Genomic DNA, 15,178 nt, shown 5'->3' on the forward strand with positions numbered 1-15,178 from the left:
TATAGTGTAAAGAAAAATGCCATATTTCCAAAGTCCTTGACTCCTAAATATGGGGTCCCCAAGGATCTCCATTGTCACCAATTCTCTTCAATGTGTTTATGAGCTCTTTGGGGTCTTTTAAGGAGTCTTCATAGCGTTTGGTTCTATCTTATGCCATTGATATCTTTATATTGGTCTCAATAGGTTCTGTGCGGTGTCAAATTGGGAGTGAGATATGAGCTTGGGAGCTCATACATGGGGGTTATATCAGAGAGGAGAGGAGATCTTGGAAGTTCCAAAATGGAGGGATTATCAGTTTGGGAGGAAAGGTGATCTTCAGGATTCTGATATTAAGGTAGATTGATTGGCTGGAGGAGAAAGATGATCTTGGAGGTCCAATATGGCAGGGGGTATCAGGATGGGGGGGGGGGGGAATCATGTTAGTACTACTACTACTACTACTCATTTATATAGCACTACTAGATATATGCAGCGCTGGGCACATTATATGCAGGTACTTTCTCTGTCCCTAGAGGGCTCACAATCTAGGTTTTTGTACCTGGGGCAATGGAGGGTTAAGTGACTTGCCCAAGGTCACAAGGAGCTGCAGTGGTAATCAAACCCAGGTTGACAGTATCAAAGCCCGCTGAACTAACAGTAAGGCTACTCTCCCAATCCCTGATGCAAACAGGGATTGGGGGTATTGGAAGAGGGGGTGGGGGTGGGTCAATGTGTGGATAGGAATAGGGTTGGGGCCAGGTTACATATCTGGGCTGATTATGCGAAGGGTGTATGTGGTAAATACTGGGCAGATGCTGGGCATACCCCCTGTATTTACCTCAAAGTCTTTGCACTTACTGTGCATTCAGTTGTGTAAATAATGCATGATAAATGTAAATATCTTACCGCATTTTAGTAAAAGGAACCTAAAGTTTCACTGAAATCTTAAATTTAGGAGCATAAAAATTAGGTGGCAACAGGGGCAGAGTTAGGGTGAGGAAAAAAGTTGGGAGCTTATCCATTATTTTCAATACTAGGCATATAAATTAGGCTCATAAATATAGGTAATGAATGGTAGGTCTAAAATGATATGCATAACTTTCAACCTCCTAAATTAAGATGAGTTTTCAGCTGAAAACATGATACAAATTTAAGATCCTAAGTTAGGAGCCAAACTCGGGAACCTAAATGCAAGAGTTCATCTTTTGTCACATATCAGACCTGCTATTTATTTATTTACTTATATATTGCTTGAAAACAAATGAAACAGCCTGTTTTGTTGTTTTTTATAGAGTACCAAGCTGGCATGTGCATGCACCTAAGCATGGGAAAAAATACGTTTATTTATTTATTTACAAGGAGTTATTTACCGCCTTTTTGAAGGAATTCTCTCAAGTCGGTGTACAGTAAGAATAGATCAAACATGAGCAGTAGGCAATTAGAGAAGTAAAAATATTCGAACAACAATACAAAGTATGGCATGGAAGGGCATAATCGAACGTGAACGCCCATCTCCATGGGTGTCTATGTCCGAAAACGGATATGTGAAGAGGAGGGACAGACCGTATTATCGAAAAAGATGGGCGTCCATCTTTCGTTTCGAAAATACGGTTTGGACAGACCAAATGCCATGGATTTGGTCCCTTCTGAGATGGGAGTTTTTTTTTTAGCGATAATGAAAACTAAAAACGCCCAGCTCAGAAACGTCCCAATCCAAGCCATTTGGTCGTGGGAGGGACAAATGTTCAACACTACCATAGCTCTTAGGGGTGAAGGGGCAACTACATGTGGGTACAGTGGGTTTTAGAGGCCTCCCATTTACCACCACAAGTGTTACGGGTGGGGGGGGGGATGGGCCTGTGTCTACCTGCCTGAAGTGCACTGCAGTACCCACACGAGTACTCCAGGGACAGGAGAATAACCTTGGCACAGCAGTTGACACCTGAAGACTAATCTCGCTGGAAACGTCCTTTATTTGAATAAGCACCTTTACTCACAGTTAACTGCAGATCAGAGGTTGTTCCCCACTGGCAACGAGCCTCGCTGCTACTGACATTAGCAGTAGGTCCGAGCTGGCAGAATGGTGTACAATGCCCTCTTTCAGCAACATTCAAAGAACTAAGTGCTGTAACGTGGCTAACACATGAAAGGGATCTAAAAGTGTCTTACACAAATGGCCACTACCTCATGGACTACCGGAAACAAAACAGGGCACACTCTGACCCAGTAAGCAGAGGGAAAAGCACCATGGGAGTGGAGCCTACCAACTACCAACATCGTGAGCATTTAACACAAGCTAGTGGAATCACGGAGCCCAATACCCTACACCCACCACAATGCATTGCTGATGTGACTCTGCAATGCCCTTAACAGAAAAGGTGTCACACTCACCCGAGACCCACATCAAAAACAGGGGAAGGCTGTCAGAGGATTTATTTATTTTTAGAACACATTCTGCTGTCATGGAGGTGGGTACGGCATTTGAGGCTGGCATACAGGCTGGCAAAAAAAGTTTGTAAAGTGGGTTTTTTTGGTAGGAGGGGGTTAGTGACCACTGGGGGAGTCAGGGGAGGTCATCCCCGATTCCCTCCTGTGGTCATCTGGTCAGTTGGGGCACTTTTTCAGGACTTGGACCTGAAAAAAAGGGTCCAAATAAAGCGGACCAAATTCTCGTCAAAAACGCCCTTCTTGTTTCGATTATCAGCTAAGGACGCCCATCTCTCCTCGGCCGATAACCACGCCCCAGTCCCGCCTTCACCACGCCTCCGACACACCCCCATCAACTTTGTCCGTTTCTGCAATGGAGTGCAGTTGAAGACGCCCAAAATTGTCTGTCAATTATACCGATTTGGGCGACCACGGGAGAAAGATGCCCATCTCCAAATTTGGGTCGAAATATGGGCGCCCATCACTTTTGATTATAAGGCGGATGGTATACTACTTGCAATGACAACACAATATGTACTAGAACATTAATTGGTAGTGAGGGGTAAGGCAAAGTTGTAACATATAGATGAGTAAGAAAGTAGGAAGAATTAGAAAGTAAGGTGATTGATTTGAAGAAAGTTGCACGTGAGGTCAGAGAGATGGTTAAATATTATCTCAGCTAGGGTAGGAGTGGATAAACATGTCCCGCTGCAGTATGTGCAGGCCGAGTCAGTCCTTGTGTGTGTGAGTGAGACTAACAAGTTAGTTACTTCTTCCATTAAAGGCTTGGTTGAAGAGCCAAGCATTCACCTGCTTCCTGAAGTAGAGGTAGTCTTGTGTTAAGCGAAGCCTTTCAGGTAATGCATTCCAGAGTGTGGGGCTACTCCGGAGAAGGCTCGCTTGTGGGTATCACATTGTGTAATGTCTTTTGGAGAGGGTGTAGTTTGTGAAAGTCCTTGGGAGGACCTTAGTGTCCTTGGCGGTGTGTGGAGGATCATCCTATTCTTCAGATACTCGGGGCCATTTCCTTTCAGGGCCTTGAAGATCAGACAGAGAGTTTTAAATTTAGCCCTGCATTGTACTGGTAGCCAATGAAGTTTTTGCAAAAATGGTGTGATGTGGTCACGTCACTTGCAACCCTCTATGAGTCTTGCTGCTGCATGCTGAAACAACTGGAGCTGGTGCAGGCCCTTTGTAGTCAGACCATTGTATAGTGCATTGCAGTAATACAGTCTTGATGTTACCATGGCATGTACAACTGGGATAAGATTTACCTTCTCGATGTAAGGAGAGAGGCAGGTTCAGGCAAAGTTTGTTGTGTTTTGCCCATTCTTGAATTGATGTTAGACAAGTGATCAGTTTATTCAAGGCTGTAGGTAAGTCAGGTTCAATGGGTATGAGTAGCTGCACATCATCCGCATAGATGTAGAACTGAGTGTCCATTGACCGAATCAGCTCATCTAGTGGCTTGAGGTAGATACTGAACAGAATAGGTGACAGTATCAATCCTTGTGGTACCCCACAGGTCAGTGTCCATGGTGGTGATGAGTTGCTGCCATCATTATGGATTGTTGCCTGTCTGATAGATAGGATCTGGACCAGGCAAGTATGGCATAGTACACTACTTACAATGTCAACATAATACATAATAGAACATTTTAATTGACAGTGTAGGGTACAAGCAAAGATGGAATATATAGATAGGTAAGAGAGTAAGAGGAGTTAAAAAATAAGGTGACTAAATTAAAGAAAGTTGCACGTGAGATCAGAAAGATGGTTAACTATAGAGAGGTAAGAGAGTAAGAAGAATTAGAAAATAAAGTGAGCAATTTAAAGAAATGTGCACATGAGGTCAGAGAGATGGTTAAATATTATCTCAGCCAGAGTAGGAGTGGATAAACATATCCTGCTGCAGTATGTGGTGCCCATGATACTCCTTGTGTGTGTGAGTGAGACTAACAAGTTAGTTTCTTCTATTAAAGGCCTGGTTGAAGAGCCAAGCTTTCCCTGCTTCCTGAAGTAGAGATAGTCTTGTGTTTGTAGTCAGACTGTTGTAGACTGCATTACAGTAATCCAGTCTTGATGTTATCATGGCATGCACAACTGGGATAAGATTTACCTTCTCGATATAAGGAGAGAGGCAGTGTAGCTGTCGCTAATAATAGAAGCAGCTCTTGAAGGTTGCTTGGATTTGGGCAATCAGAGTAAGTGTTGAATCTAACTGTATTCCAAGGCTCCTGACTTGTGATTTCAGGGGGAGTTCATACTTCCCAAAAGAGATTTTGATGTCAGGTATATATCCTCTTGTGTTAGGGACCCAGAGAAGCTCGGTTTTACTTAGGTTCAGGCAAAGTTTGTTGTGTTTAGCCAATTCTTGACTTGATGTTACACAGGTAATCAGTTTATTCAGGGCTGTAGGTAAGTCAGGTTCAATGGGTATGCACATCATCCATACAGATGTAGAACTGAGTGTCCATTGACCGAATCAGCTCAGCTAGTGGCCTGAGGTAGATATTGAACAGAAAAGGTGACAGTATCGATCCTTGTGGTACCCCACAGGTCAGTGCCCATGGTGGTGATGAGTTGCTGCCAAACCTGTTACCTGTACCGAACAAGTACCGTTCCATTGATACCTGTTTCTGTCAGTCGTGCTAGCATGATATCATGATCCACAGTGTCAAAATTTGTTAAGACATCTAGCAGTATTAACACCGAGGAAAATCCCCTGTCTTGGTTTCTGTCAAGATCACCTAGTAGGGATATGAGGACCGTTTCTCTTCCATAACTGGGCCTGAAACCAGATTGACATAGATCTAGCCAGTTTCTCTCTTCTAGCCAATCACACAGTTGAACACAAACTGTTTGTTCTATAAGTTTCCCTAGAAGTGGGATGTAGGATATTGGCCGGTAACTTTCAAGTTTGTCCTGGTCAAGGTTGTTTTTCTTTAGCAAAGGGTGAATTGCTGCCCTTTTTAATGCTGTTGGTAGTTGCCCATTTGAAAGAGAGGCGTTCACAATTTTTGTGACGCCTTCTTTGAGGCCCATACTTGCCTGCTGCACTATCTTTGATGGGCAAGGGTCGAGAAAGCAGGTAGTTGGTCGAAGGTCTCTTAGGATTTTGGCAAGGCTCTCCTCTGTCATTGGGTTAAAAGTGTCCCTTCTGTCTCTGTCAGGAGGGGGAGAGTTTGTGCACTCCTGGTTAACTGATTGGAGACTGGGTGGGATTGGCTGTATATCCTGGTGGAGACTTTTAATTTTGCTGGCAAAGTATGCAGCAAAATCACTGCAATTCAGTTTAGACTGGGTAGGCTGGTTCTGTTGTGGGGATTGCAGTAGGCTGTTTACTATACTGAACAACTGCTTGGTTGAATTGGCAGCCTGTGCAATACATTGAGAGAAATATTGTTTTTTTTTGACTGCTGTTAAGACTTGGTGATACTTTGTCGTGTACTTCCTAGTCTAACCTGTCTTCATACAGGTGAGATTTATGCCATCTCCTTTCCAGTTTCCGCAATTCACATTTAAGGATCCAAAGTTCTAGAGAAAACCAAGGTGAGCGTTTTTTAATGGGGCATAAGACCTTTTTTAGTGGTTCTGTTTTCTCTAAGGTCTTGCTAAGTGTGTATTCCAAATGTCAACCTGTTCTGACACTGTAGTTGTCTTTTCATCTACACGTGGATAGTCCAAAGCATCTAGGAAATTCTCAAAGGTTAGCTTTTCTTTGTTTCTGATCTCCTTCCAAACTCTAGGGGGAGGGGGGCATTTATTTCAAGTGGTCACTTAGGGAAAATTTAATTAGAAAATGATCTGACCATGATATGGGTGTTACTTCAATACTGTTATCCCTGAATTCTGGGATGTCAACCCCTTTGTAGAATACCAGGTCTAGTATGTGACCCTTTTCATGGGTTGGAGAATTGATCACCTGTGTGAATCTTAGTGCTGTCATTGTGTCCAGAAAGGCAGCTGTGGTGGTATCTGGGGTTTTGATGTGTAGATTGGAATCTCCCATGATCACCAGCCTAGGGTAAATCAGGGTCACTTGAGTAATCAGGTCTAGGAGTTCTTGCACAGTTAATGTGTTGTTACGAGGTGCTCAGTATACCATGAGCAGCCAGATTGGTTTCTCCTCTTCAAGCTGGATTAAAAGAACCCATCTTCCTGATCTTGGTTGATGTTGGATGTTGAAAACTGTTGGGCGTAGTTCAGCCAGTGGTAAACCCTCACTTTCATCTAGCCAGGTTTCACTTATTCCTAGGATGTCAAGATGCTGTTCATGTATGACATCATGGATCAATGAGGATTTATTTGCAGCTGATCTGGCATTCACCAGTTCTATGGTTCCCAAGGGTGGTCTTGGAATGCTGGGGGTAGCTTTGGTGTGGCAATGAGGTGATCTTATTGTTATGTAGGTGTTTGACCTCTTGCACTTTTGCCTTCTCTTTGATTAGTGGGGATTATAGTTTCCTCTCCTACATACCACTGGGATCCCTGAGGTCTCTTGGTCTGCCGGACCAAGGCACATGCATCAAAAGCTAGTTAGGCAAAATTTCACTGGGTGGCACTTCAGTCAGAAATCTTACTAGTTGGCAATGCAGAGAAAAGGCGTTAAATAATCTAAGAGAACATACCTTTTTAAAGTTGTAAATTCAGACCAGGCCTGGGAGATCAAAGGCTTCCAGCAACAGAGAAAAAAATGGCTGTACTTAGCACTTCTATATGAATTTCTTTGGAGACTTAATGCAGAGGAGGTTGATGGTTGACTTTAGTGTTAAGGAATCTAACAGATTCAGAATTTTAGAAATAGTAGTTATGTAGTTATAATAAAACATACATAGGTAATTTACATGTGTAAGTAGAAGCCCCTGTGTATACCCCCATGCTCCATCCCCTAGATGTACCCCCCTTACAAATACATGCTATGTAAGTTAAGCAAGTGTTTGCAGAATAATGCTTGGGACAAGTACATAGGATCTCTAAGGGAGTGATAGGTACAGTAGATGGCATACATGGGCAGACTGGATAGGCCATAAGATCTGTCTTCATTTTTCTATGTTAGGCAGAATTTTTACATTTACACAAGTCTGTGCAAACATATGCTTGCATATGCCATTATTCTAACTAGGTTTGCTTTTCTGAAGTAGGTTTTGAAAACTGTAAGGCTGTTTATAGATATTCTGCATGCTGTTTTAGATTCTTTCATTTGTAATTTTTCAAATTTGTATTTTGTATTTCTTATCTTTTCATTACTTTTTATTCTTTATTTTTAAGGGCTGCATTTTAATGAAAATGTTTTAATTGTGACTAATTGCACTGTTAAAGGTATGTTTTTTATTTTTTTTTTCCACTTCAGCTCTTGTGACTGGGTAAGTCGCTTAACTCTCCATTGACCAGAGTCACAAGGAGCCGCAGTGAGAAAAATAAATAAATAACATACCTTTAATGGCACAATTAATCGTGATTACAAATTTTAATCGAAATACAGCCCTTAAAAATAAAGAATAAAAAGTAATTTTTTTTTATATTTATTTGTATAACATGTGTAAATGTGGTCAATTAAGTTATAGAATTGCCCTATAATTTTTAAAAATATACTTATGTGTTGGCGACCCAGCGACCAATGCACAGCACCCACCGAATATCAGGCAGTCTGTCCTCATTCTTGTTCTGCTTCCACATTACTGCTGCCACCTACTTTCATTTCAGTACATGCACAGATCTACTCTGAGTTTCCCCACTAGGGGGACTTCATGCACAGACACAGCACCTCTTAATCCAAACTCTAGGACCTCCAACATAAGGGTCCCCTGTATCAGTGTGCACTGGACTTCAAAAGGTAACTTGAGAAAGCGCTGGCAAAACAAACTAATCCAATATACCCTAGATTCATTGACGTACTAGAGAACTATAAATAGCTATAGTCTATAATTCTAGAGTTGCAGATATCTTAATAGTTTAATGGTACATTACTCATGAGCCTCTATACCCTTGCTATAAAAATGCTTCCTTCAATTTTTGTTTAAAAATGTCATCACCTGTCAATTAATATGTTCATGTTCTCAAGTTAAGCTGACATTCCAGATTCAAAGCATATGTTACTGAATGTTTCTTTTTCTGTTTTGTTGAGGCAGAGGTGGGATTTATTTGTCCTTTTTTAAATGGGTTATTGAAATTTGATTCTGCCCTCTAGACTAAAAAGAGAAACTCATTCAGGAGTAGTTTTTCACTCAGTTTATCTCAAGGAGCTGCTGCTTAATGTAACCTGAACCACAATAACCTCTAGAGCTGAACACAAATAAAAGGCGAATGGGAACAGCTGCAAAAATAGATTCCATGAGAAGGGCCCTGAATGCAGCTGTGTCACAGTGCAAGACGCTGCCTCAACACTACCAGGAATGTATACCAGAGAAGCATGTTGCCAGCTTCCATGGGGTACTGTAACATTCTTTCCAACCAAAGGGCCTCTTTTATCAAGCCTCACTAGCAGCTCCCAGTGTGGTAATGCCAACAAAGTCAATTCGCTTTGAATGGGCTCCGTCGGCACTGCCGTGTGGCTTGATAAAAAAGGCCCAAAGTCTCTTAAAGTAGACCAGGGAAAAATGTTTCTACTTTTCATTTCTTTCTAGTCCTTACTCCAATTGTCTCTCTTTGTTGCATTAGTGATGTTTATTATGTCTACCTGTGCCCAGTGTGCACACCTCCTAAGCCGCAGAGAGGTTGCAGCAGAGAAAAATCTGCCAAGGCTGCCATTAGTTTAAATCACATTTCTTCCTAGCCCGATGGACCTACTATAATCAATTATGACACCTTCTTCTGGGCCAATGTTGACACTTTCTTCTGGGCCAATGCTGACAATATTGTCCACGAACCGTGAAGGGTTTTAACACCTAAAAAAAGGAGAACTGATTGGGAATTTATGTAAGAAATTCCAGTGCAATGTTATATGCTTACGAGAGATATATTGAAAATCACTTGATAATCATTCCATAACTCCTGGAAAATTTAAGTGTGATTGAAAGGTCATACAAACAATTTGAAAGAGTCATATTTCTCAAAACTGGAACAACCATAAACTTTACAGTAAAAACTAAAGAAAATAGCGTAAGGACACAAGATATGACATACTGAGTCCACTGAGCCCATCAACCTGACTTTGACACCGGCCATTCCAGTTTCCAGTACTCAGCAGGATGCTGAAATGACAACTGTCAATGAAACACACTTAAATCCAGACAAAAAAAAGAAGAAAAATTACTAGGAGCTTTCACAAACAGGACAAAATCTTTATTCACACTACAAGTATTCCATATATCATTGACCCAACACAGGCCGTGTTTCGGCACTTAGCGCCTGCATCAGGGGTCATGCGCTTTCTATTCGTCCACTGACAATTTAGTCCAAATGGGACCAGACTTTAGTCAATTATCCTGCCAACCGTACACAGGGTCTTGGCTTCTTGTGCAGTTCTGTTTCAATATCTTCATTTTGAAGATAATGAAACACACTTGCAATCACTTCAGTACACAAACCACCTAGCATGAGTTTTGTCTTTATAGATGGAGGGATTATCGAGAGCAAACCGTGGGGTATCACTGCTGATTTGAATAGTTACAGCACATAATGGGGCTACAAGGAGACAAATAACAACCATCCTAGTTAAGTATGATCCATAATCCAAAGCTACTGAGATTTATCAACAGTACTTACTGTCAATTATTTAAGCCTTATATTCATCAGTACTGCCACGGTGAGTGCCACGGTGAGTGCCTTCTAGAACTAGAGGGCACGATACGAGATTGAAGGGGGGCAGACTCAAGAAAAATGTCAGGAAGTATTTTTTCACGGAGAGAGTGGTGGATGCTTGGAATGCTCTCCCGCGGGAGGTGGTGGAGAGGAAAACGGTAACGGAATTCAAACATGCGTGGGATAAACATAAAGGAATCCTGTTCCGAGGGAATGGATCCTCAGAAGCTTAGCTGAGATTAGGTGGCAGAGCCGGTTGTGGGAGGCGGGGCTGGTGGTTGGGAGTCGAGGATATTGCTGGGCAGACTTATACAGTCTGTCCCAGAGCCGTGGTTGGGAGGCAGGGATAATGCTGGGCAGACTTATACGGTCTGTGCCCTGAAAATGACAGATACAAATCAAGGTAAGGTATACACAAAAAGTAGCGCATATGAGTTTATCTTGTTGGGCAGACTGGATGGACCATGCAGGTCTTTTTCTGCCGTCATCTACTATGTTACTATATTCTACATTTTCAACATTGACCAATTGGCATTCAGATGAAAGCTGTAGCTACACCAATAACATCTATGACTGTCACCATTTTTCTCCAGATACCTTGACTGACATCACAGTCAAAACCATGAATCCATTTCTTAAGGTCTATGGTTAATTTACAAGAGCTGAACAGAAGTCTGAAACAAAGAGTGCAAAAATTACATGCAAGGTCTCACTCCACAAACCACTGGCCCATGTGAAGATTATAAATCACAGTATGAACTGGATCCATTGATTGCAAGTATTATCCCTTAAGGATAGGAACTTATGTTAGAAGAATGCAAGGTTCCTGAAAGACCATGATTTGGACAATTGATGATGCATTATAGTAAAAGGCATAACCAATAAAACACCAAGAGGGAAAACGTCTATCTCCATGGGCGTTTATCTCCGAGAATGGGTCCGTGAAGGGGCGGACCGAACCGTATGTTCGAAAAAAAAATAGACGTCCATGTTTTATTCGACAATTTGTGAGCTGGGCGTTTTTGTTTTTCTGTGATAACGGAAAATGAAAGCGCCCAGCTCAAAAACGAATAAATCCAAGGCATTTGTTCGTGGGAGGGGCCAGGAGTCGTAGTGCACTGGTCCTCCTCACATGCCAGGACACCAACCAGGCACCCTAGGGGGCACTTTTACAAAAACAAAAACAAAGGTAAAAGAGCTCCCAGGTGCATAGCACCCTTCCCTTGTGTGTTGAGCCCCCCAAATCCCCCTCAAAACCCACTGCCCACAAGTCTACACCATTACTATAGCCCTAAGGGGTGAAGGGGGGCACATACATGTGGGTACAGTGGGTTTGGAGGGGTTGGACGACTAAGCATTAAGCAGCACAATTGTAACAGGTGGGGGGGGGGGGGATGGGCCTGGGTCCACCTGCCTGAAGTCCACTGCACCCCCTAACAACTGCTCCAGGAACCTGCATACTGCTGCCAGGGAGGTGGGTATGACATTTGAGGGTGAAAATAAAAAGTTGTGAAACATCATTTTTTGTGGTGGGAGGGGGTTAGTGACCACTGGGGGAGTCAGGGGAGGTTATCCCCGATTCCCTCTGGGGGTAATCTGGTCATTTAGGGCACTTTTTGGGGCCTTATTCGTGGAAAAAACAGGGTCCAGGAAAAGTGCCCTAAATTCTAGCTACAAACGCATACTTTTTTTCCATTATCGGCGAAAGTCGTCCATCTCTCCTCGGCCGATAACCACGCCCCAGTTCCACCTTCGCCATGCCTCCGACACGCCCCCGTCAACTTTGTACGCTTCCGCGATGGAGTGCAGTTGAAAACGTCCAAAATCGGCTTTCCATTATACCGAATTATTCGTTTTTGTGAGATAAACGTCTATCTCCCGATTTGGGTCGAAATCTAGGCGTTTTTCTCTTTCAATTATAAGGTGGCAAGTAAGCAATAACCCACAAAAGAGAGACCAAGATCGATGTACTACTATGAGCCAAACTAGGCTTCTGAATTTTTAAAAGCTTTTTATTTATAACAGATTTTCCATTTTTTTCCAAGAATTAGTCTTGTACAGAACAGAAAAAAGTGAAAGAAAATATATATTAAAAAAGTATTAAGAAAATCAAAATATCACATCACAATTTCACTCAAATCCAGAATATTATGGATAGAGAAACAGAAAATTACCAGACATAAATATTTCCTAGCATTTACACACAAAGAAAAAGGTGAATCTATCAAGCCAACAGCAAGGAGGACCTATACAAATTCTTAAGGCACAGCATCTTCCTGACCTGCAGCATTAGAGGGTGGGAAAGTAAAAGGCATGATCAATAAAACAGCTATTAAGCAATAACCCAAAAAATGGACACCAAGATCTATGTACTTCTGTGAACTAAACTAGGAGCCCTGTTTACTAAGGTGCACTAGTGTTTTCAGCACAAGCTAAAATTAGCACATGCTAAATGCTAGAGACACCCATATATTCCTATGGGTATCTCTAGCAGCGTGCGCTAAAAATGCAAGTGCACCTATAGCGTGGCTTAGTAAACAGGGTCCTAGGTTTCTTAATGAAAAAGTAAAACAAACAAAAGTAAACATTTGAAAGTTGTAGGTACCCAAAGGATCATTCCAATGATGAAGTAACAAGTCTACTATTGGTACAGCAAAGCCTTGGGAGGCAGCTGGCTTCCATAATATCTCTGTAGCACTTATTAACCAATTTGCATTTCAGACAAGTTGCTCTGTTTGTATAACTCATGCGTCAGTACCAAAATTCCCAGAGATGTGCCGACATGGCATTTCTAAAGCAAAGAAAAGATCCATTTGACTTTTAGAGTTTCACACCTCTCTCTCTCTGCTATCCCTCATTATGAAATGGACAATTGATATTGAGTGGATCCACTTCATCCCCTAATTCTATATACAGCACTCAGAATTGTGTGCACAAATTTGTGTGTGCAATTTAATTGCTTAGGGGTCCTTTTACCAAGCGGTGGTAAAATGACCCCTTTGGTGGCATCAGCATGTGGGTTTGCTGTGCATCGAGGCCTCCTTTTACTGCTACTGGTAAAAGGACTTTTAAAAAAAAAATTATTTATTTATTTGTTGCATTTGTATCCCACATTTTTCCACCTAGTTGCAGACTCAATGTGGCTTACAATAATACATCATGACAAGCGCCAATCAAGAGTAGATAAACAATTGGTTACATAAAGAACAAGTGTAACAAAATGGATATAATCAATTCAATAAAGCATACAGATTATCAAGTAATTAGTGATGTGTTGGAATTCCTATTATTGATTATTATTATTATTGATCCTATTATTATTTAAAGCTTTTCGAAAGTTGATAAGGTCGTGAATATTTTTCAGATCCAGTGGAAATGCACTCCACAGCTGCGTGCCAATGTAAGAAAAACAAGACGCATGTATTAGTTTGTACTTTAGATCTTTGCAGCTAGGGAAGTGAAGTCCCAAGAATGTGCATGCTGATCTTTTAGCATTCCTAGTTGGTAAATCAATAAGGTCTGATATGTATGCCGGAGCATTTCCATGAATGATTTTATGAACCAAAGTGCAAACTTTGAACACAGAACATTCCTTAATTGGGAACCAATGGAGCTTCTCTCTTAGGGGGTTTAGCACTTTCGTATTTTAATTTTCCAAAAATTAGTCTAGCTGCGGTGTTTTGGGCTGTCTCAAGTTTCTTGATGATATACTCTTTACAGCCAGTATACAGCGCATTGCAATAATCTAGATGACTCGACACCATTGATTGTACCAGGCTGCGAAAAATGCCTCTTGGGAAGAAAGGTTTTAGTCTTCTAAGCTTCCACATTGACTGAAACATCTTCTTAGTTGTATTCTTAACATGGGATTCAAGTGTGAGATTACGATCAATGGTTACTCCAAGAATCTTCAAAGTGTCTGAGACAGGAAGGGAAAAGTTTGGAGTGGTTATGGAGGTGAATTTGCTTGTGTTATATTGTGATGTAAGTATAAGACACTGTGTTTTTTCAGCGTTAAGTTTTAATTGAAAGGCATTCGCCCAAGAATGCATAATTTGGAAGCTGTGGTTGATAACATCCATAATTTCCAGTAAATTATATTTAAATGGGATGTAGATCATTACATCATCTGCATATATGTATGGGTTGAGGCCTTGACTGGACAGTATCTTTGCTAAGGGCATCATCATAAGGTTGAAGAGGGTTGGGGAGAGTGGAGATCCCTGGGGAACTCCGCATTCAGGTATCCATAGAGCTGACGTATTGGAGTTAAATTTTACTTGGTAAGATCTAGTAGTTAAAAAACCTCTAAACCAATTGAGAACATGGCCTTCAATTCCGAAGAAGTCCACAATATTAAATTAAATTTTATGGCTTATCATATCGAATGCACTGGACATGTCGAATTGAAAGAAATGGAAATGGTGGTGCGGTCAGTGGAACACTTGCTGAGTGGCCATTTCTGAAGGGAGTCCTTACCGCTTCTATTTAGGAGGCGGTAAGGGCTCCTGCACTAATTCGGTGGTAACCGCATGCTGCCCAATTACCGCCAGGTACATCCCCGACACTAAAAAATGTAACAATAATATTTTGGCACTGGAAGTGCCGAGCGATGGGAGTTGTCATTACCACCAGGCTCCTGCAGTAGCCCAGTGGTAGGTTCGAATCACTGCGTTCCAAGCCCGCAGTAGCCCTACTGTGGCTTGGTAAAAGGGTCACTTAATGAGCCAATTAGCGCCAATAATTAGGCGCTAACAATCAATCATTGGTGCTTACTGGCAATAATTGAAATTTATGTGCACATATTTATAGTCACTATTCTATAAAGATGTGCATATACATCTTTCCACATCAATCTGAAAAAGGGCGTGGCCATGGAAGGGGCAGGGGTGGGTCAGGGAGGTTTCTAAGATTTGCATGCAGTGTTATAGAATTTGGGGGGGGGGGGGTCCACATCTAAATGTAGATGGAGGGATTTACACCTCGGTTTAGTTGGTATAGATTATCATGCCCAAAACTAGGCGCAGAT

This window comes from Microcaecilia unicolor, chromosome 4, assembly GCF_901765095.1.
Source record: "Microcaecilia unicolor chromosome 4, aMicUni1.1, whole genome shotgun sequence".
In the NCBI taxonomy this organism is placed as follows: Eukaryota; Metazoa; Chordata; class Amphibia; order Gymnophiona; family Siphonopidae; genus Microcaecilia; species Microcaecilia unicolor.